Here is a 20,080-nt window from a genome sequence, read left to right as displayed (position 1 = left end):
TTACCCATAAACACTTGAGTATGTGCCTGTAACTGATGAAGACTTTGAAAAATAACCTCAGTGACATTATATTTCTAGCAACAGCTGTTTTCTTTTTAAAGATTATTTTTAAACAGTTGGTTTGTGTTCCTGCTGGATTTCAAGCTACTTGGAGAAAAGGAATAAGCAAGGAAAATGTGCAGGTCAGGGAGTCGCCAACACCTGTCACAGTGTCCCTTGCATATAGTGGACACTAGCAGATATTTGGGGAATGAATGAGTGGCTCAGTCTGCATTTTACAGAACCTGAAATGGTGTAAAATTAACCCAAAGTCCGTGTGTAGAGATGGGAGGTGCTCCTATGCTTGGCCTTGGATAGCTGTGGCCTACTTGTTTCTACAAGGGGGTTAGAGTTGGTTGTCCACCAAGGTGGTAGTTAATTTCTACTGCCTGTTTCATTTACTTCTAGATTAAAAAAATATTAGCACTTACAAGTAGGATCCCTTTTAAAATCATAGCAAGGACTGGGGTTATGGCTCAATGGCAAAAGTGGCTGCCTAACAAACACAAGGTCCTGAGTTTGATTCCTGGTACAAAACAAAGTAAAATAAAATGATGACAAGAGTACAGTTGTGTACTTTACTTAACCACTGATAGCTGAAATTCATTAACTCAGAGCTTATTTATAAGGTCTAGTTGTAAAGGTTTTTAATGTTTTCTTGTCACCCTTCATTAAAGGTCTATTCATTAAATCTGTTTCTCCTCAGGAAATCCTAGCAGTGCCTCTTGCTTCCGAACAGAGATACGATGCTGAGTTCTTTAAGGCCTTCAGGAGGCAGAATATTGTTCTCTCAGCAAGAACTTATGCTCGGGTAATTTCTGTAAACAGAACAGTGATCGTTACTAATGCTCTCTGACTCTTGGAGCTGTACAGCCAGTGTTATGCACGCGTGTACTGTTGCACTGTCATACTAAATTGTCATACTAAGAAATCTGGAGAAAATGGAGTTACATTTTTAAAGATTTTATTTATCAGTCAGAGTTTTCAAAATAAATAATTTTTGTAACATTAGATTAAAAGTATATGTGCTAAGATGAAATCAAAACTCAGGGTTTCTAAGTATGCCATATCAGAACTACATAAAAAGTAAGGTTTGAATGTTGTCATATAGACTTGGCCCGTGTTGCTGAGATTCGGGTTGCTTCTTACACAGCAGAGCAATGTACAAGCCCTGGAGATTCTGTTTACCTACCACGGCGCTGACCTGCTTCCTCACCGCCTGGCAATTCTCTCCAACTTCCCGGAGACCACTTCCCTGCATGAGTATGCTGCGCTGCTGCCCAAAGCTCGGTACATGACTCCCTTCCACCACATTTTACCTTCTTCTGAAGCTATAGAACCTTTTTGTTTCATGCTGAACACCTTAAATTTAAATAAACAGTAATTTAATGTGATCTACTTAATTTTCCCCCGGTAATGTAATTATTTTCAACTTATTTTTTTAAATCCTGAGGTGAAAATGTGTTTGCCTTTAACAGGATCACCTTAACTTAATGGACAAAATCTACTTTTTTTAAAAGCCTCTGGCCTCTGTTTCCTGCTGTGTATTCAGTACATACTGTGTTCTGGTCAGTGTTAATTTGAGCTTGTCCTGTCTCTGAGGCATTGAACTGTAGTTCCCACAGTATGGGGACACGGAGTGTCTGTGTCCTACAGTGCTCAGCAACCTGTCTTCCTTTTGAAATTCCAGAGACACAAAGACAAATAGGAAATTGAAGCCCCACTGCTGTTAAACACCTGCTTCCTTTTTTTCATTTTAAGACTGCTGGATAGTTGAGTTGCAGCGGTGGCAGTCGGTGTAGATGTCATGGCCAGTATTTCCCCTCGTGGTTTTCTGGAGGCGGGAATGGCAGCAGAATGTATTTTCCCCATTGCGTAGTTCAGAGATGGGGAGGCTGTGTGTGCCAGGCTGGAAGGGCTCTTACGAGAAGGGGGCATGCAGAGCATGCGGTGAGTGGGTCAGTCACAAAGTCGAGGTCTCCATCTGTGAGACCATTTGTACGTAGCAGTGAGCGCGCCCCTGGTGAACGTGGCTCCATTATTAACTGCCTGATCTGTCTTTTTTGGTTTCCGGTTTGCGCGTCTGTAAAGGGAGTTGACAGTTCCTCTCTTGCCTATTCACATTGTATCATTTTAGTGGCAGGTAAACCCGTATCTGTGACACCTGCTGGAGCCGGTAAGGATGCAGGGGTTGGGTCGGAGGTGGAACAGTCGCTGTGCCAACACTGTGCCCAGAGACACATGTGCTCGGGTGGAAATGGAATCGTGCCTCCCTCACTCTTGCCTGGCTTCCCCCACCCCATATGAGTTTAGGCTTACGTGCTAATGAACAGTATGCACAGAGTGATCGCCAGCTATCTGACACATATTTCTATCCGGTTTCCAAATCATTTTCTGTGATCTCTGCTCTTCTGAAGGCAGGGTATACAGAGGTTTAGTAGCATGCTAGTGTATATAGATGAAGCCAGCCTTGGAACTCACCTTTATTTAGTGTTGAAAGTCAGTATGTTCCACATACGTGGTATACATTTCTTATTTTGCATTACTGTTAGTACTAAAAAAAAAACTGATAAAAGAAAGAAAAACTATCAGATACTTTTTTCATCTTCAAATAATTTTACATATTTACTTTTAAGTCTTATTTATTTTTAGTACTGGGGACTGAACTCATGACTTCAGGCTTGCCAGGAAGGCACTGTACCACCAAGCTGTATCCCTGGCTCTTCAAAGAATTTTAGATCTTGTGATATGTAAATATATTTTATAGGAATGTTTCAGAATAAAAATTGTCTATTGTTTTCTGCCTTCTTACAAAGCAGATCTGTTCTGAATAGAGCTGATTTTTTCAGCTAAATTGCTAGTCTACAGAAATGGATTGCTGCCTGTCATAGTGCTTTTCAAAGGTAGTTTCTCCTTAGATTTGAATGCATTTATATTGTTTTCTGGTGATTGTTTGAACATTTCGCTTTAACCTGGAATTTCAGAAATGGTTTGGGAACAGTTTCCCAGTGTCTAATGCTGTGCTGTCTTTGAATGCCCTGGGGTTACTAGGGGTATCTTCCTTGGGGAGATATTTAAATTACAGGAAGCACTTTAGTCTCACAGCAGAGAGTATTATAAGATAAAGCTATTAAATCATTGTTTTGGGATTTGACATTAAGAAAAACTTTAGGTCTCTGATGTCATGAGTCTTTAAGTTGCGTTTATCTTTAAATCCATTGTGAAAAATAAGTTTTTTCCCTCTTTCTTTAATTGGAGTAAGAACAATAGGATTTAATAGTAATGTGTCCATCCTCTTATAATTTAGATTATTGAAAAAGCCACAGTAAATGCTTTAGACATAATCAGATCTTCTGTGAGATCTCCCATTAGTTACTCATTTTTTCATGCTTTTTGTTCTGCTGATCCTTTTAGCATGGTTCTTTCACCTGTCAGTGCAGTCAGTCATTTCCTCCAGTGCAGTGCCTGTCTCCTCCTTGCTCCCCTCTTCACCTCCCACCTTGGACCCCAGGCTAAGTGTGGACAGAGCCAGCTGCTGTGGCCCGCCAGCAGCAGCACATGCTGGGTGGTGGCTCAGAAGAGGCACAGTGGTCAGGCAAATGGGAGGCTCGGGATTCTGGGAATGCACATCCTGCCAGCACCCTAAGGAACCGAGGTCCAAGGTGCAGCTGCTCTATTAACCCATTGTTAAGGCTGCTGTCATTTATGCTTCTCGGAGCTGGGCCCTCGAAGATGCATGAACTGCAAGATACTTTTGGAAATAGTTCCCCTTTTGAGTTGGTGTTCATTTTCAGGTGATGGGGCCACCAGCTGGGGGGAAGGCTGCTTCTGAGAGCCCCTGGCTCTTGCTGACTTCCTGCGTGCTGGGCCTCACACACATGGCTGCCCTTTAGCCTGTGGTCACAGGGACACCGTCCCGACCACGAGCATGTCCTGCCCACAGCTTCTGGGGGTGCTTTGTGTGAGGAAGGGAATGTGGCCTGCTGGTTGTGCTGCCGGAGTTATGAGAAAGGTACTTTTTAAAAGAAGTTATGTTGCTTCTATTCATAGTGTGTAACCTGTCTTGTGTGTGGTCCGCGGTAGTTCCTATCCCTTGCTGAGCCATGGGCAGGGCTGGTTGTGCAAATTGAACACGGGGATGGAAAGGTCTCTGTGCAGCCTTTTCTGCTTTCTTCTTCTCTTGCTGAGAGCTGAGAAATCAGGTGCCTAGAGCCTGTGCCACACTGTGGCCTGCCCAGCCTTCGGCAGCTTCTGAACTTGGGTGCTGTGAGTGACCCCAATCTCTGCATTCAGGAATTGCTGGTCTTCTGGTGCATGAAAGCCAATTTCACCTGCCTGCTTCTCTTTATGCTACCACAACTCTTTCTACACTGGATAAAGATGAATTCAAATCAGAGGTGAGAGGCTGCGCTACTGCTACTGCTGCTGCTGGCCTCCGCTGGGAACTCTGATACTTCTCGGGTGGTCAACAGGGTCTCCGGGCTGGAGGGGACCTGGGCCTTCGCATCCTTTATCTCATAACTCATGGATCTGAGTGGTCAGATTTTTGTAGTTCTGTATTACTTGTACCCTTACACTATTTTGTTTTGTTTTTTTCTCTTTTGCCTTTTAAATAAAAAAAACAAACCAAACAAAACAAAAAACAGTAGAAAATTTATGCCAGAAAGGCAGAACTTCAATATGCATTTAAGTTAAATTCTCAGCACAACACATTTGAGTAGGGCAGTTGATTTACCTTATAACCTTATAACTTGAATCACTGCCAGAGAATTTCTCTTCTTATCCATTTCTGTTGTGAAAATAATAAAGCTTTACCACTTCGTAGACTCTAGTTTCCAACTAACTATATTTTGCTGAAGAGCTCATACCATTACTAATCATTTCAGTGATACTTCTTGTGTCTAGTACGTAATCTGTATTGAAAATGCAGATCTCATCTTGGGAGATTTTTATAACACTGTGTACATTAAAGAATTGTGTTTGCTTAGGGGCTGGGGATTTAGCTCAGCGGCATAAGCACCTGCCTTGCAAGCAGGCGGTCGTGAGTTTGATCCCTGGTACCCATAAAAAGAAAAAAGAAAAAAAAGTGAAAAAAAAAAAAAGAATCGTGTTTGCTCTAATTAGAAAAAGCATGACACCTTGCTAGGTTTATTTTTTCCCTGTTCTCGACTCATTGTTCTAATTTGTTGTTAGTTTGGAAGAGTGAACAATCTCACTGTTGTATCAGCATGTTACTATTTTACTTTTCATTCCAGTGCTTTGCCATAAAATATTCGTTATTGACATGGAAGAAAATAAAATAGTTATTTTATTTGGTGACAAATGAAGTACTGTGATTGTGGCAATCATTCTAAATCATTTCAGATGATTCATAATTTCAAAAATGCGAGCCGAAAGCCCTGTGAGTTGTACCTGGTACATGCTTTGCTAGCTGAAAAGCAGGAGGTCAGTGAATGGCACAGTGTCCTTCTTACCTTATCGGAGTAACAGGAGCCTGGCCTGGAGAGGATTTGCTGCAGCCCGCGTCACCGCAGGGCGATGCTGTCGATTAACCAGTTGCTACGGCCCTGCCAGCCTGCAGGTGTCCCGCTTCTCCATTCCAACCATCCAATGGTCTCCTGTCTCTCTTCACATGAGGCCCAATCTTCCTGCCAACATAATATTTGTGTGTTTATGAATGATGTTTGTGCAAAGCATGTTTCATAACCTAATAGTTGATACATTTTCAGAAAATCCCCTATGGATGCTCAGGCAAATGAGAGACAGTGTTCTGTTGAGCTGTAAGAGCAAGGCAATGAAGTTTGTTTTTAGATGTTTTGTGTTTATTCTTAGCTCAGTACGATTCAGTTGCCCTCCGGATTCCTGGATATTGGAGCTAAAAGCCCTGTGAAGTCGAGTTTAGACCCTGCATGGTAGAAAGGCCCATGCCGGAGACCGTGGTGCTCTGGAAGATGTGTTGCGTTGCTGTGCTGAGTTACATGCTGGGTTTTCTTCCCCTTTCTTTTACATTTACTTCCAGCTGTATTCCATCAGGGCTTGTCTTCATCCTTTCAGATTTTTTTTTTTTTGTCTTTTTCGTTTTTATCGGTACCAGGGATCGAACTCACGACTGCCTGCTTGCAAGGCAGGCGCTTTTGTCGCTGAGCTAAATCCCCAGCCCCCCTTTCAGATTTTTTGTTCACCTCTTCATGATGCTTTGCAGCCCTCTGTCATTGCCCATCCTCAGTGTCTGCGCTGATCATTTAACATGAACCAAGACGCAGCGTCCTTTCCCAGCTCGTGTGTCTTCTGAGTGGCTGGCACATGCATGTCTGGCGAGTGGTCACCATGTGGTACACTACAGACACACGTTTCTGTGACTGGGCGAAGCTTGTTGGATGATCCCGCTCTGGACCGTGAGGTTCTGGGCCAGGGACCGTGTGTGTCATGTGAAGCTCTTGGTAAATGTTTCTAAATGTGTGAAATGGGCTCACAGCCATACCAGGTTTTAAATCCTTTGCCAGATACTTTCTTTGAAGAATTTTTTTTACCGTTTGAACCTTTCTGTGGTTGGAGATCAGCAGTAAGGTGTTTTGCACCACACACACTGTCACTGTAAGCTGTGTCCTGTGGCACTTACTGCACGATAGGCAGGAATCTTGGTGCTGAGGGCCAGGAGATATTGTTACATATTTCTTGTGAAACTGAGAAATGTGAATTTCAAATGTTTGTTTATTCTCTTTTACATTCAAGTCATCGTGGTGATTCCTTGGTGATTGTTCCTTGGCGTGAGCGGAAACACAGAGCTCAAGATTGGTGTGAAGAGGCGGAGTGCAGGTTGGTAGCGTGCAGCCTAAGCATCTGCCCCTTGCGGGATGGTGAGAAGGGCACCCAGTGACAGCACTGTGTGACCGTGGTCTCTTTCTGTCCCCCTCTCTGTCTTTGCCTTTCTCTTAGAATTGCATACATGTTTTGCAGCCTTTGAGTTGGTTGTTAACTGTTCCCTCTGTTGCAGGGCGGCCGTGGAGCCGAGCCTACAGGATAAAGGCGAGTTCCTGTATGCTGCCCAGCCTGAGTTGCTGGGGTTCCGGACTGCGCAGCTGGCGGTGGCAGAGGCGATAGACTGGTATCAGAGCAGGGCCAAGGAGATCGAGCGCCACGCTGGCCAGGTGAGGCCTTCTGTCACCACTGTGACTCAGAATGCCATGTGGGGTCCTGGATGCCGGCTGCGCTGCTGGCAGTTTAGGGGCGTGACTTCAAGGGATGAAGTTAGGGGTGAATTTCTTCTTACTTTCGTTGGTGTATCTTTTGCCTCAGAGCTTTTATGTTGCTTTGGATCTCACTGGGCAAATATGTGCAAGAAAAGTCCAGAATCCTTTTTCACACATACGCTTTGGCTTCTGATTTTCTGCGTATTTTTAATACACTTAATAATACTGCCTTAACTTCAGTGGTTGTTCCTGCAGATCAGTCAGCCTGGATGGGTACAGAGACTCGGTTGACTGTGGTTTTGCTCTTCAGGAATCCTTCTCACAATTGTTCGTGCTGATTCCTAAGACCACACCTGGTTTCCAGCAGTCCTGTCCCTTGATTAGATCCATAACCTCAGGTCTTGAGTCCCGCATGACTCACAGAGACAGGGTGTGCTGAGCCCTAGAGTGGCTGGGTTCAGATCTTGGCTCTTCCACTAGTAAACCGGGGCCCTGGGGCTGATGCCTCCCTTGGTACCTTGGTTATCTTGTGGTGTTGGTTCCAATCCTGGAACTCTTAAAAACAAAGATACTTCCTTCCGAGTGCTGGCTGCTCTGCCCACTGAGGGCCTTGTAAGTGGAAGCCAGGGTTGACTTCATCTCAGAGAACAGGGATTAGTGATGGAGCAGAGGCTACTGAATGCACTCTGAGGACTCATTCAAGGTCTGGTCAGGGGTGACTTTTCTTTTTTAAGCCAAACTTTTGGGTGGTAGCCAAGAACACTTTGCATTGGTTTCCCAAAACCACAGGAAAGTGTGTAGGATCTTGAGATATCTCAATGGTGAAAATTGTCTTTGGAGAAAACCAAGTCAGTTCTCTATAGTTTAGATAGATAAACCATGGTCCTCAGAAACGGGGTGAGCGCCCTGTACAGCGCACTGGCCAGAGCCAGGTGAGATCCTGGTCACTGTCTAGAGCTGGGTAGCAGAGAGCAGCCACACAGACCCCAGGGATTCAGAGTGAAGTGGGCACAGTCTCAAGAGAGCAGCTGTTTTCCTAGCGATATATGAAGACTCACAGTGTCCTTTGGAGAAAATACTTAGCAATACTTTCTTCTTTAGCACAATGTGAGAATCATAGATATTATGTTCTATCTTCAGAACTAATTTCCAAAAAATTAATGTGATAGCCTAATTGTGGATTATGGGATGAGAAAAGCATGTCAGTGCTTGGCCAGGCCACACGAGGCTATACAGTCAGCTCACAGTCACTTTGGACGGAGTGTAAAATTGCACAATGATTCAGGTGTGTGGTTAAATACCACGAATTGCTGTCAGGGTTGTGAACAACTAAGGCATGTTAAAAACTGTTAATAAGGGCTGGGGATTTAGCTCAGCGGCATAAGCGCCTGCCTTGCAAGTGTGTGGTCGTGAGTTTAATCCCTGGTACTGATAAAAGAGACAAAAAAAAAAAGCTGTTAATAAAACTAAGTAAAATCTTCTTCTGCTTTATACATTAGTTATATGAAAGGTAAATTTAATATAAATTCAACCACACAAAAACAGAACTTTGCATGACAGTTAAATACATTGACCTGGCCTGTGATGGTGAGAGCTGGGTTTTGGATGTCTGAAAGGTGGATAGAAAGCAGGCAGGTTGGGCTCAGCACTGCCTGTGCCGTGGGAGGTGCCACCTGACAGCTGACCCTGCTGGCTGGCCGTGGGTCTTATCCGGTACTGGTGCCTCCCTGTACTTTCAGTCTCCTGGCGACCTCTTCTGTTCCCATTGAGAACTTTGGTCCTCAGGCAGTCCTCCCGGTTCCTGTGCGTTACCTTAATCAAGGTGTCAGCACTTCCCTCATACGGAGAAACCTCTCCAAGGAGCGACTGACCAAGAGAGCTGTGGTAGGAGTGGTGAGATGCACCATTGTACAGGCAGACATGGCCATCATAGTATCATCTGGGTTAGCATCGTGTGCTCAGCAGACACTTCACAGATACAGCCAGAAGCCCACATTGGAACCATTATTCACTTACAAAAATAGTGATAAGCTGGATGTGGTGCCACATACCTGTAATCTCAGCACTCGGAAGCCTAAGGCAGGAGGATCCTTGCAAGTTGAAACCAGCCTGGGCTACAAAGTGAGTTCAAGGCCAGCCTTAACTGCATAGCGAGACCCTGTCTCAAAAATACAAAAACAAAACAATGATAAAGAAAAAGAAGCACATCCTAAAATGCAAAATAGTCACTTTAAAAAATTATTTTCCCATTACCTTGTATCTACTTTTATTTTTAAAAAAATTTAAAGATTTTTTTCTTGTGTCTGTTTTTACAAGCGTTTCAAGCTTGTGACAAAATTGAATAGGGAGTACTAGGAGTTCCTATGTACAATGGCTACCTTCCAGTGTCCTTGTTAGTAACGTTTTGCACTTGAGTGCTTCCTGTGTTGCGGTCGATGAGTCATGGAAGTGAATGGATAAGCAGTGAACATCCAGATGCGTTCCTAAGTGAGTGGATAAACTGTCAGTAGGCTCAGATCCGTGCGTCCAGTAAGGGCACACTGACTGATCCAGACACCTTCCCTGAGTGAACAGATGGATTGTGGTTCATTCTGGTAACGAGTATGGGACGCACCTCGCATGACTGTGGCTGTGTGACAAAAGCCACTCTGAAATGCCTACGTTGTGTAGCTCCAGTCCCATGATATTGTGGGAAATATTTCGGTGACAGAACAAAGCTAGTGTAGGCATTGTTGTATGTGAGGGCCATGAGAGATGGAGCTCAGAGCATTTGTGGGGCAGTGCAGCTGTTCATAATGATGCTGTAATGGGGGTCCCATCCATGGCATCTGACAGTCACCAAAACCCAAAGATGTGTGGCACTCTGAGTGCTGCCTGGTGTGGACTGCGGGCTGTGGTGAGAGTGCTCTGCCAGCATGGTAGTCTGTTGTTAGGAGGAAGCATCCCACTGCAGTCGGGCATGGTGATGTTACTCTGTCCTTGCCTCCCTCTCTGACACACCTGACACACCTCTGCCCCCACCTGACACACCTCTGCCTCCTGGGTGCTCTGATACCTCGCACCTGGCCATTCCTGTCCTCTTTGGATCCAGGAGACCCCTTAGCTGCTGCTTCCCTTGAAGGAGCAGTCGTCTCTCTCTGGGTCTGCAAGATCTCGAGAGGCAGAGACCTTCTTGCCGGCAGTTTCTGTCGCAGCACCTGGGATGCTGCTAGTACATGGCAGACCTCTCTCAGTAGTTGTTGGGCGGGGCCGGGAGAGCTGATGTGCGGAGGCCACAGAGAGAATGTGTCGGTGCATGTGTTTGAAATCTGAACTGGGACAGTTGGCAGACTGCTGCACATCCTCTTTTCCCCCTTTTGTTCATTTTGCATTATTGGGGATTGAACCTAGGACTTCACTCTGAGTCTACCCTTAGCCCTGTTTACTTTTCATTTTGAGGCAGAGTCTTGCTGAGTTGTCGAGGCTGGGCTCGAATTTGTGATCCTCTTGCCTCAGCTTCCTAGAGTGCTGGGATGACAGACAGTCATGTGTGCCCTTGCATTCTTTGCTTTTTCCTGGTGAGGTGTACGCATCTGAATTGAGCTGTGCATGTCTGTACTGGTTACTGCGTCAGCTGATATTAATTGGAGCTCTGTGCAGGGGAGGCGCAGTGGAGGAAAGGAATGGAACAGGAAGACTTTCTTTTTAGGGTCTTGAGTGGTTAATGAGAGTGAGAAGAGTATTGGGTTCTCACTGTTCATTATGTTCTTTTGCTTGTTCATGTGATGGGAGAATGAAATAAAGTGTGTTCAAAACTGTGCTGTAAGAAAGACTCTGCGCATTTAAGATGGTTGTCGCTTCCTTAATATCAGAATCCTCATTATTCTAATTTCTACCTTCGAAACAGTCCGATGGTGATGTAGTTGATAAAGAACCATAATGTTTTGCAGTTAATAAAAGACATATTACTGGTAGAATTCCATAAAAAGGTGGCTATGGGCTTAGGTCCTGCCCTGGGAGCTGCATCTTGAGGACGTGAGGAGTTGATGAGAGCTGGGCACTCACTGTCCCCCCCCGATTCCAGGTGGACTGCGCACTGTCGCTGATTCGCCTTGGGATGGAGCGGCAGATCCCCGGGCTGCTGCTGCTGTGTGACAACCTGGTCACCCTGGAGACCCTGGTGTATGAAGCAGGCTGTGACATGACCCTAACCCTGGAGGAGCTCCAAAGAATGACGGACAGCGAGAAGCTGAGATTACTCATGAGCAGTGTGAGTGTTGGCTTTGTTTTCAGTCATTCCTCATGTCCATGTCCCTTCATTGATACATGTCCCCTCGCAGGAGCAAAATGTCCTACAAGCCTGAGAACTTGGTTGAATGAGAGATGGTTTCTTAACCTTTTCACTGAATTGAACCATGTGGGTAAGTTGTGAAAGATCCAGAGAGTGCCGGCCTTTTTCATGTGCTTGGTCTGTGACTGTTTCTCCTGCTTGCGCTCCTGCTTCTCACTTGTTCCGGCTGTCTCTTTCTTTCTCTCCCTCCTGCATCCCTTTTCTTGTCATCTACTCTTCTCCAGGTCTTTCTCTCTGGGCTGACTCTGATTTGCTTCTGATCCTGGCACCCTGCAGTGGCCTTGCTTGTGCTGCTGTGATCACAGCTGCTTTGCAGAGGTGCAAGCGCATCTCCCAGTGACCCAAAGGTACTTGTGGGTTCCAGGGACCATAAAGATGATATTGAAGGGCAAAACAAAACCAAGAAGGGGAAAGGAAAGGCACCTCTGGGCTGTTCATAACAGAAGTCTTTCCCAGTTGGCTCCTTTGCTGTCTCTGGTCGCGTATTTCTTTATTTTTTATTTTTTTAAGGAGGGTAAAATTAAACAGAACAAAACATCATAAGGAAACAATTTTAAAAAAACATGGATTTCAAAGCAAGACCGCTGGAGATCTTCACTGTCTATCATATTATCTCGTTTCCTTACAAATAGTTGTCCACATCTTCACACACAGTGAATACATACTGAACATTATAGTACTAAACTAATCAGAACAGGATGATGAAGGCTTTTTAGGTCTTCAAGACCAGACAATAGGGAAGTCAACAATGGCTGCCATAATGTCTCTTGTTCTCTTCAAAACAGCTGTCCATATCTTTATGTATGTTGAAATTAAGCATAAGAGACTAGACTAATATCACTCTGAACAGTGAATAATAGTATTGCTAGATTTTATATCATAATGCTACATAATTAGCACTGGGTATCTTAGTGTCTCTTCTTCAGAATATCTGTTCATTACATTGTGCATTATATAATTTGTTCCCATAAACTGTTTAGAAATTCTACACATGTGTGAATCTCTACATGTATACCTATCCTTTCTGTATTACAGGGAAAAACAGATCAAAACAAGACAACAAAACAAATTCCTAGAAAAACATGAAACGAAAAAGACATATAAAACCATAATATTAGGTGAGCTACAGTAGTTACTATGATGTCTTTTGTTATTTTCAATAGAATTGTCTACATCATGAGACATAATATAATTGACATAGCATTACATAGCAGTTTTAATAAAAACACAACATTGGAGACATTGTGGGACTTAAAAAGCAATTAATAATCAAACCGGAATGGGTACCCTATTGCATCTTGTCATCTTCAGAGGAGTTGCCTCTACTGTTAGACTTGATACTGTCAAGCATACCAAATTTGAATAAAATCAGTCAAGACAAAACAGTGGTCTAACAAACAAGATTCAAATAAGATCAGTAATAGTAAGACAATGTAAGTAATATAGGGCTTCAGTTTAAGTTAATAGGAAATTAAGGCTAGTTACCATAGTATATCCTGCTATTTTTGGGATAGCTGTCTGTGCCCTCAAATCTAGTCTGAGTAGACAGACTGGAACAAAATAAAATTAAACAGCAATAAGACTAATGTGGCTTTTAAATCCTGATACACTATTAACAATGTTCTCTGCCTTCCTTTTTTAGACAATTCCTCCCCTTTCCCTTTCTCAGGGTGCTTTGTATATTTTGGGTCCCACTAACTCCTTTAGTTTTTAGATTAAGGGGGGCAGCCTGTTATCTGTCTAAGTAGTGTTGAACCTTTTTACCCCTGAGCTTGATCTTGAGCTATATTCCTTTACTTACTAAAGCTTCAAGGTTTTCCTTCTTTATAGCTGAGTAGTTCTCCACTGCACAAAAGTATCATGACTTTCCAACCTATTTGCAGCTGCTGGACAAGTTGTCCCTATTTCTTTCTGGTTCCCTGTCACATAGAGCATTGTTTTCTCATCTTTGACTTTCAGTTTATTAACCCTCTTTCCGGTTAAGTATGTTTCCTATTCAGAGCATCTTGATGGCTCCTGCCTCCTCATCTACTCTGCCTGTGTTTCTTTTTGTTAGTGTATCAAGGCTGTCTATATTAGAGATTATAGCCCACCTTCTCTACCTCATCTCTGCTATTCTATTTTTCTGCTATTATTTGTCCACTTTTTTCCTTCATTCCACTGTCTGCCCTGTTCATTGGGGCCTCTCTGCCATGGCTGCTGGAATCCTGGCATTTTTTTCTATCTCTCTCTAGAATGTCCTTCAGTATTTTTTGTAGGGTTGGATTGGTGGTCATGAACTCGCACAGTTCCTCATGATCATGGAAATGTCTTGTTTCTCCTTTAATTTTGAGAGTGAGTTTTTCAGGGTACATCAATCCGAGTTGGAGTTTATTTTTTTTCAGGGCTTGGACTATTTCTCTCCAGGCTCTTCTTGATTTGTTAGTTTGTGTTGAGAAGTCTTTTGTTATTTTGATGGATTTTCCTTTATACATAATCTGTTTCTTTTCTTTGACCACTTTTAATATTCTGTTCCTGTGGTGAATTTCTGGGATCTTGATTATTACATGTCTGGGTGTAGATCTTTTTTGGTTGTAGTTGGCCGGAGTTCTATATGCCTCATTTATCTGGATATCATTTCTTTTTCCTATGCTTGGGAAGTTTTCCTTAATTATTTCTGTGAATAGCCTTTGTAATTCACTTGTGTTTACTCCTGCTTCTTTGCTCATGTTTTTTATTCTTAAGTTATAGATCCTCTTGTCATCTTCTAGCCTTTGTATTGCTACTTCCTGGTTCCTTGTTATTTTTAAGAGGTCTTTTCTTTAATGATCACACATTGCAAATCTATCTTCAAATTTTGAAAGACTCACTTTGGTTTCTGTCAGGGCATTTTGCCAGCTTTCAATGGCATTTTAAATTTCCTGGTAATCTCTTTGGATCTGTTTCATGTATTCTAGGTTTTGTTTATATTCTTCACCAAAGGTTTCTCTTCTTTTTCTGGGTCCTTCCATTTTTTCATCTGTGTCTTCTTGAGAGGGGCTTAGCATTTCTTTTATTAATCTTTTTATATCTTGCCTCACTTGGATTAGAATTTCAGTTTTAAGTTCATCTATGAGGTCATGAATGTATTTCTTTATGTCCGCTGATGTTGTGGCCAATATTGTACGATTGCTGTACTGGTTCTCTTCTGTATTTACCTCTCCTGGACTTACTTTCTCAGAGTCAGCGGCTGGAGGCTTTTTCTTATTTCTTTCTCTTGCCTTGTTTTTGGTTTCTTTCAGACAGGTGTATGGTGGAGGTCTCAGGCCCTTTCCTTATTGCTTGTGGTTTTTCTGAAGCGTGCTGGCTGGGGGCTTGCTGCCTTCTCCAGTTTGCTGTTATGTGAAGTGCACGCAGGGACAATGTGGGCTGGCCCCTCTTCTCTGAGCCAGTCAACGGGAGAGTGCCTTTAACACGTTAGTCTGTGCTGTACGGATATCACAGGTTCGAGACAGTTTCTTCCCTGGCCATTGGGTCCCGACCAGGGGCATGACTCAGCCCAAGCATGTCCCACCAGTCCTCATTGGGCCAGCGGTGACTGATTGACGCCCCTGAGGTTCCGGGTTCAGGCCTATCCTACCGGATTCCCATATGTCCTTCAGCCAGCCCCTACCGTGAGACCCAATTTCCAGCATTCACCATGAATTAATGCAGCTCTCCACCTTGGCTACACTCTATGCTGTGTCACGTCCTCCTGCCAAGGGCCCCAGACTCAACAACTCCTATTATCGGTGGTCAAGGCTTTAGTGCGACCATGAATTGTCTGATTCCACGGCATGCCCAGCACAGCACGGGACTGGTCCCAGTGAACGCGTCTGGTTCCAGCCTTTTATCCACGTTTTTGCTTCCTTTCTTTCTTTTTCTTTTTCCTCAGTTTCTTCCCTGTCACGAGAATCCCTCTCCTTTCGTCTGGTCTTCTCCATGGTGTTAAATTCTAGCGTCTGAGTTGTTTTTCTCAGAGACTCTCTACCCTGCTACCTATCAAGCTGCTGTCTTCAGAATTCCGGAACACCTATTCTTTCTGTGTCTTTCTGTCCCCTTTCCTTATTCTCTTCCATGTTCTCTCTCTTCTTATTGCCCCACTTGCCCTTCCAGGTGGGTCTGTCTGCCCTGGGGACCTCGTGGCCAAGGAGTGGCAGCCATATGCGTGTTCCACAGTTGGGCCTGACTGTTGGCGACTGCGGTCCAGGTCTCGTCTGAAGTCAGGGCCACCATGGTGCTTTGGTTACCTACTCCCCAGGGTGCTGGCTCTGCAGCACCCTCTCCATGGGGATCTGCCACTGTGTGTTTCCACATCTCTCTGGTTATCCTGAGTTGTCATCATCGCAGTTCGTCTGAGATGATGAGATGCAGCAATTAATTTCGTTCTGTTCATTTTGGCTCATTATGCTTTCAGTGCTCTGAGGACAAGTACGTGACAAGTGCCTACCAGTGGATGGTGCCCTTCCTGCATCGCTGTGAGAAGCACTGTCCTGGCACGGCCAGTGAGCTGCTACGAGAGTACTTAGTGACCTTGGCTAAGGGAGACTTGAGGCTTCCCCTGAAGATATTTCAGCATTCCAAGCCAGATGTAAGTAGAAACCGCAGCTTCTCAAATTGTTCAGCTGTGTTTTCTTGATAGAACTAAGTTTTATTTATAAGCTTATGATAGGCATTGTAAATGATTTTCCTGTAAAGTAAAAGACAACGGTTGTCATGCTGTTCCTTTTTCAGCAGCGTTTTGTATCCATTTCACCAGCATTGTGAGCACTGAAAATTTGTTAGTGATTATTAAATAGAAACACAAGGAAGTGTTATCCCCAGAATTCAATGTTACTCTGAACTAGAATCCAGGATTTAAATATTTGGAGCTATTTTTAGAATTGGTATAATTTGATAAGATAGGATGAGCTTTGCTTCCTGATATATGATTTTAATTGTTCACGTGCAGCATTTCCTTAAATTGCTGGAAGCCTCCATTGGCAAATGGCTCCACCTTTTAAAGCCCATCTAGGTTGCTGTGTGGGCTCTCATTGCCCTCGGATCACCCTGCAGTGATAAACATACAGAGCTGAGAAAAGAAAACACTCATGATTCATTAGTTTGAAGGGGGTGTGAAGATTTAATGTTACATCTCATGCATTGTGTGTAGAAATGAGCTATGAAAATCATTTGAGTCATTGTAATAATTTTATTTTCTAATTTACATATATTCACAGTAACAATAAAACAGCTAGATGTGGTGGCACCTGCCTGTAATCCCAGCTCTCAGAAGGCAGGAGGATTGCAAGAATGAGACCAGCCTGGGCTACACAGTAAGTTCAGAGCCAGCCTGAACTGCATAGTGATGTTGTATCTCAAAAAACAAAACCAAAAACACATTAATAAAACAACTTAGGGAAGCATGTTGGCACATACCTGTTATCTCAGCACTCAGAGGCTGAGGCAGGAGATTGCCGTGAGTTCAAGATTAGCCTGGGTTTATAGTGAGTTTTCGATCAGCCTGGGCTACATAGTGACACCCTGTCTGAAAAAAAAAAACAAAGTTCAGGGCCAACCAATATCCACAGAGTTACCCTTGGTCCTTTTCCACCAGAGGGCACACAGCAGGATGGCACAGGCCCTGTGGGACTGACTTTGTGACGATGTCCTGCACAGTAGACTGAGGTGCATGTGGGGGACCCTCAATGCCGTTCCCATTTGAAATTCCAAGTGAATCTGCTTCCCGGTGCTTTGATAAAACGGGAATGTCAGGAAATAATAGTCTCAAGCTGAAGTAGAAAGGAAAGCATTGCCTTCTCCTGGAGTAGAGCGTTTTTGTGTTTGGGGAGTTTCAGGGCCACTCTGGCTGCCTGTGTGTGGGCCTCTCCTGGAAGGACACTTCTTTGCTTCGGGCCCCCTCTGCAGCTGGCTTCTCCTGGCATGTGATTCTCTGGGCACTTACGCGCTCTGCATCACTGGGCTCTTTTCATGGTGCTTTGTAGCTGGCTTGCTTTCTTTCTTTGAGACAGAGTCTTGCTCTGGAACATCATTCTAAAGCCTAGACTGGCCTGGAAATCATAGCAGTTCTCCTGCCTCAGCCTCCTGAGTGCTGGAATGACAGATGTACGCCAGCACTTTGTGTTTTATGGCCCATTTCCTTTTTTTTATTTTAAAAACAAAACAGTAAAAAGGGTAGAAATGATACAATATATTTTTAAAAGTAGGAAATTAACAGTAATTAACATATTGTATATTGCATCTTAGAAATAATTGTTCAGATTATAAGATTTAGGCATGAGAAAAAATGGCCAAACAATGAAAGCACAAACTGTTCTTTTGGATGAACTAACAGATTCGTAGTATAGTTATCTATCATATGTATATTCATATATCTTTTTCCTTCTTCCTCCTCTCCTTTCCCCCATCCCAGTTGTTCTTTTCTTTTGAGCATTGTCTTTCACTATCACAATATCTGTTGTTCATTTTGGATCTTATTACTCTTTCAGTTTTTTTTTTACATTAGGGGGACAATATGATATTTACAAATGTGAGTTCGATTTATTTTACTTACGAGTATGGTCATGTGTTTTCTCCATTTCCCTTGAAAAAGCCTCAAGATTATCCTTCTTTGTAGCTGAGCAATATTCCATTGTATAGAAAGGCCACATCTTTTTTATCCATTCCATGGTTGATGGGCATTTGGGTTGCTTCCAAGATTTAGCTGTTACAAATTGTGTTGTTATAAACATGGGTACACATATATTGCCATTGTTTTCAATTTTGCTGGAAAGATACCTGGAAGGGGAATAGCTGGATTGAATGGACCTTTAATCCTAGTTTTTTGAGGACTCTCTACACTAATTTCCACAGTCTACACTCCCACCAGCAGTGAAGTGTTCCTTTTTCCCCACAGCCCTGCCAGCATCTGTTGTAGGTTGATTTCTTGATGGCAGCCATTCTTTCTGGCGTGAGCTAGACTCTCAGTGTTATTTTAATTTGCATTTCTTAAATGACTGGTGCCTGGTGAACATTTCTTCCTGAGTGTTTTTGTACAGTCCATTTCCTCTGGTTCGAGTGGTTCTTTTCTGTTTCTGATCCTTTGAGTCCCTGCTCTCTGGGAGCTTCTCTCCCACAAACTCTTTCGCCATCTGTCTGCCAGGAGGGGTCCTTACGCTTTTCCACTCCCGTTGTGCCCTTCCCGCTGTGTTGGGACAGTGGTCCATGGCTGTCTGGCCTCTACTTCTCATTGATCTCCATGTGAGCAGGAATGAACCCAGGGCTCCCAGAGTGGGCGTGCTCAGTGCGGGTGGGGACAGACTGGCTCTGCACAGGGCTGTTGCCTGCTGAGTCCCTTCGTGTGCTTCTCCAGGATTGTGCCACGCACCAGTCTCGCTTCTCTGAGGGCCCTGTATTTGTCCAGATGGCACAACATTTTCAGCCATGAAGCCTGGCAGAGAGGAGTCCACAATCCAGTTTACAGAACACAGAGAGAAAGTCATCTACGAGCCAGACCCTGCGGTGGAGCTCTGTGCCCTCTGCAGTAGGTCATTTGGTCTGGCCACTGAAATGAATGTTCACAGATTGAAGGCATCGGGAAGAGATGGAACTGTGCCACGGAAGGCCACCGAGTGAGGACAGGAGCGTAAGAGTCAAGAAAGAGCTGGATATAATCACAGGGACGGGAATGTACCGGATGGCCTCAAACCAGTGTATGACACAGTGTGAGGAAGAGCTGAAATCAGAAAATAGTTAAAGAGAGAATGTGTTTTTAAAGATAAATGTAAACTGAGCTTGTCATTACAGCCTTATCCTGAAAGGATTATCTGCAAGTGTTCTGCATAGGAAGGAAATAATCCAAAAATAGAGTAGATATGAGAGTGGGGAAATAGTACTTAAGAAATAATAAATATGAGAATAGTATAAGTGAGCGTTCCATTATTAATCATGAAAATAGCAGGTCAGGAAGTGAAGACGAGGGAAGCACAGTGAGCATGTGGTCAGGGTGGGCGAGGCGGGTGTGAGGCAGGGGTCTGGCATCAGAGATCACAGGGTCTGGGGCTGTTGCTCAGGTGCTGAGGACAAATGGTGACACTGGCAGGGACTTTGATGGCTCCAGTGCACTCAACGCCTGGCCTGTTACACTTCACTCTGAAGTGCACAGCACTTGCAGTAGTCAGAATGACGACCCCCAAAATATGTGCACTGTCAATCTGGACCCTGTTACAGTGTCCTGTACTCCCAAAAGGCTGGGCACATGGGGGACATCAAGCCACTGGAGGTCTCCCTGGTGTCCAGGTGAGCCCAGTCTGATCGCATGAATCCTTTGAGCCACTGACCTTGATGATCTTCAGCTCCACTCACAGATGACTGCCCAGTGTCCCAGCCCCGTTTCTTAGGCAGCTTCTCCCTGCCAGAGCCGCCAAAGGTGCCGTTTGTGTTACCTCTCCGAGTTCCCTTGATTATGGGCTGATTCCAGAGTGTCTGTGCTGTTGTGTTGGTCCGATTGTCCCTGCATTAGCACAGTACTGTTTTAATTATGAAG

At 44.0% G+C, this 20,080-nt stretch overlaps 1 pseudogene; it reads left to right on the top strand.

Moving 5' to 3' along the window:
- Window positions 1-20,080, top strand: part of LOC100719074 (NBAS subunit of NRZ tethering complex-like) — a 228,700-nt pseudogene that overhangs the window by 70,631 nt on the left and 137,989 nt on the right.

The sequence above is a fragment of the Cavia porcellus genome, unplaced genomic scaffold (assembly GCF_034190915.1).
Source record: "Cavia porcellus strain 051 isolate PalLab524CR breed Dunkin Hartley unplaced genomic scaffold, mCavPor4.1 scaffold_8, whole genome shotgun sequence".
Lineage (NCBI taxonomy): Eukaryota > Metazoa > Chordata > Mammalia > Rodentia > Caviidae > Cavia > Cavia porcellus.
This window is presented reverse-complemented; position numbering and strand designations above follow the sequence as displayed.